This window comes from Ursus maritimus, unplaced genomic scaffold (assembly GCF_017311325.1).
Source record: "Ursus maritimus isolate PB19 unplaced genomic scaffold, ASM1731132v1 scaffold_31, whole genome shotgun sequence".
Taxonomy (NCBI): Eukaryota; Metazoa; Chordata; class Mammalia; order Carnivora; family Ursidae; genus Ursus; species Ursus maritimus.
In genome coordinates, this window is record NW_024425675.1 from 29,393,901 (window position 1) to 29,397,832 (window position 3,932).

The window sequence follows — 3,932 nt, forward strand, 5'->3', positions numbered from 1 at the left end:
TCCGTGGCAGCTGCAGGTGGCTTGAGGAGAGCAGTTGCAGGGAGACACTTCGCTGCTGGCAGGAGCGGAAGGGCAGAATGGGGACCCGTGCTGATGTGACCCTGGTCTCAGGTGACCACGCCCAGGGGACAGGCCAGTGGGGCCGGAGGAGCGGCTATTGTTCCTATGCCTGAAAACACGGTGTTCTCTGTTCTTCACCTCATTTTACTCATTTATTGCATTTTCTACATGATTCCATTTGCTTAAAGTTTCAGAATACACATAATAACACCATTGATTGAAATAATGAAAACAGATCGTTTCAATAAAGACAGGGCAGAGCAACTGCGGGCCACGGGCTCGGTTTTCCCATCCCCCGGAGCCCGCGGACTCCACTCGTGCTCCCTGAACGTGCAGCACTGTGGGGAGCAGTGCTGCCGCAATGGAGAGAGCGAGTAGAGGCGGGACCATGGAGCTCTGTCAGATCCGAAGGCCAGCAAGCCTGTCCCCTGTGACCTCCTGGGACAGGGAGGAGGGTGTATGTCCCTGGAAGTAAGGTGAGTGGCATCCTGCTGGCTGTGAGGTTTGCCTTTTAGGGAAGGGGTGTCCTTGTGTTCATGCAGGATCTTGGAGAATTCTGCTCTCCTTTTTAGAGCAAGTTTCCCTCTTAGGAAAAATAAAAAGCACTGGCTCCCACAATCTGGGTCTTCGAGTTCCTAATAGAAACACGGAAGAAGGGGACGCCTGGGTGGTGCAGTCCTTAAGCGTCTGCCTTCGGCTCAGGGCGTGATCCCGGCGTTATGGGATCAAGCCCCACATCAGGCTCCTCCGTTGGAAGCCTGCTTCTTCCTCTCCCACTCCCCCTGCTTGTGTTCCCTCTCTCGCTGGCTGTCTCTATCTCTGTCAAAAAAATTAATTAAATCTTTAAAAAAAAAATAGAAACACGGAAGGAGGCATCCCTGTTCTGTATGGAATGGGGCTTTCTGTGGGCGGACACAGGCACACACACAGCTCCAGGACCCCTGACTGAGGACGGCCGTCACCTTCAGGTCCCTTTCAGGAAAACAGTCCCCTGATAACAGAGCAGGCCCAGGCCGGCGGGCAGCCTTTCCAGCAGATGCTCTCTGTTCTCAGTTTGTGTCATATTCTTTTCTCATTTCATTTTCCTTCTTTGCTGGTGATTTCTGCCGCGCCGTCCCGCAGCACCTCTTCAGCTGGAGGGGCGGGAACCTGCACGAGGTGTTCGCTTACCCAAGCTTGAGGTCATCGTTGTCCTTTGCTAGCAACTTTTGAGTAACTGAGACTTTCTTCTCACACACCCCTACTTCGCCAAATACAGCATCGGCATTTTAAACCCGAAATGCCAGGAGTCTGAGAGACCGTGGCTACAGAAGGGAATGTGGCTGTGGGCGAAGGGCAGACCCCCTGGCTCCAGGCCCCTCCCTCCCCGAGTTGTTAACAATAGCCGGAGCTGGAGGCCCTGGGGCTGCAGCCTGGATCGGCACGTCGTCCATCTGTCTGTCTGCCTGTCTATCTAAAGAGCAGGACTTAGAGACTATCCAGGTAAACAGACCCTGAGGACCTTCCCCGGGAGGCATTCCAAGGACCCACATGGGCAGGCTCTTTGAAGTTCAGCTGTAATGTTGGATTTGCGACCCATCGCTCAGAGAGACACGTGTCATTTCTGTTAAGTTAGTGACATCCTCCCACGGCTGTTGGTTTGAGAGCATCCCCAGTGGGAAGTGGTCCGGGGTCCTAGGGACAATAAAATGGTCCCCGAGTATTTGCACAGTGGTGAGTACAGATAAGCGGCCCCATTGTGTGTATGCAGTAAGGATGCCCCCTTTTCGTGCATCGGACACTGACCCCCACCCCCAGGTGAAAATTCAGACAGCTGTGGTTGCCAGTGGCACGACTGAATCACCCGGCAGCCTGGGTATCAGAGATCGCACAACGCTGCTGGGCAAATCTCAGCTGAGTCAGCCTCCATGGGTCCCGCTCCAGACAGACGGCGGTGGGAAGGCTCAGGCTCCAACAGCCTCCTGGTCCCTTTATCTGCAGGCGGGAAGATAAAACCTGATGTCAGAGCCAATGACTCAGCCGGCGGGCCGGGAGGATTCATGACGCTCACTCCTAGGAACATCCTTGCATAAATCACAGCCAAGAAAGCCTGGCAAGACCACGTTTACATTTCAAACTCTTTCAGGAGAACAGGTGAGAAAACAAGACTCCTCCTGGAGGCGAGTACCCTGTCCTGGGAATCGCTCAAGGAGGAGCTCACTTCGTGGTGCCCACTGGTTTAGGGTCGTTCGCTGCTCACGGGCTGTCCTCCCCGAAGATCCCTGTTTGTTACGATGGCAAGTGGGATGCCACCTTTGCTCACTTCACAGTCTGGGATGAGGGCCTGGAAAAACAGGTCTTACTGCGAATTTATGATTTTATTGATTTATTTTATTCAACCCCAAAGATCCTGTGTTGTTACGTTATTTTTGTCGGTCACTCTGACTGTAAATTCGTCTCCATGAAATAACTCCGGTACGATGCTAAAAACTGAAAAATTATAGCATATACTTATTCAGGGTTTATTGTGCACAAAACGCGAAGATGAATGTTTTGTATTATTTAATACTCCGGGAAACTCTGAAATAGACGGTGTTTTTATCACCCTGGGACGGCCACACAGAACTAGCACACCTGACGGTACTCCTAGCAGGCTCCCTCTGCAAATCGAAAGGTTACCTTTACAAGCCAGCATTGCTTTCCTCTTCATTTTCAGGAAAAACAGCTTTTTAACGTAGCCAAGAAGATACTGCTTTACAAGATCTGACTTAAATCCGGAGCACCGAGTGAGTTCATACAATGGTAAGAGTCATTAACAAACCGAAGCCTACCATATAGTCTTATATGCTTGGGAGAATTTATATATATCATAGAGACATTTAAATATCAGACCCATTTCATGCCAAATAGTTTAGACCATGTTTCTCAGCCTCGACCTATTGACATTTCAGCCTGGATAATTCTGTCGCGGGGCGGGGGGGGGGCGGCGGGGGCTGTCCTGCAGAGTGTGGTATTTCGGCCTCACCCCCAGCCCTGACCCACATGTTGCTAGGAGCACCCACCCCGACTTGTGACAAGCAGAATGTCTCCAGATATTGTGCAGCGTCCCCCAGTGGAGGGACATTCGAACCGTCCCCAGCTGAGAACCACTGGTTGGACTGTTGTGGGACACTCTCCTTCTCGAGGTCCCATTTCTTGGTCTGAAACGTAAAATGCGTTGGTGGCAAACATTCCAACAGACGCTTGCTAGTCAGGAGGAGATTGGACAGTCTTCTGTGTTCCCGGGTCAGCACCGTTTGGCCCGAGCAAACTTCTCATCCCAGAAAGTTATCTTTCCTCTTCTCTGAGACCATGCGAGAGGTTCCTCAACATTCCGTCAGGCCCTAGCTTGGACACCTGCTCCGTATCTCTCAGGACTCTGCCCATTCAAGGTCTAGTCTTTCCCAGGATCTGATTATGTTGCATGACCTTTTGTTCTAAGTCTTCAAACTGCTTTCTGATTAGATTTTTTTTCTTCTTCTCTTTCAAAAAACAACAACAACAAAAATCAAGACCATTATTGTTGGCTTGCCAATCATCCCTGAACTCGTCTATCAGCAGGCTTCTTCTTTCTTCAGAATATCTGGAAGATAAAAGTCCTCACAGGGAACTGACTTTAAAATAGGATGGTTCTCTTGAGTCCTCGGGATGGTTTTAATTATCCACACCACCTGGTGATGAGAACTATTGCATAAAGAACATAAGTGTAGTCTAAAAGTATGCACTGGCACCTTTCAACAGGACACTTGCACTGTGGATGCTGGTAGATGGTCCTGCATAAGTCACTGGGACCTGACCATTCTGGCCCCAAGAGAAACAGACCCCCCCCATCCTTTCTAAGGCTAGGGGATTCA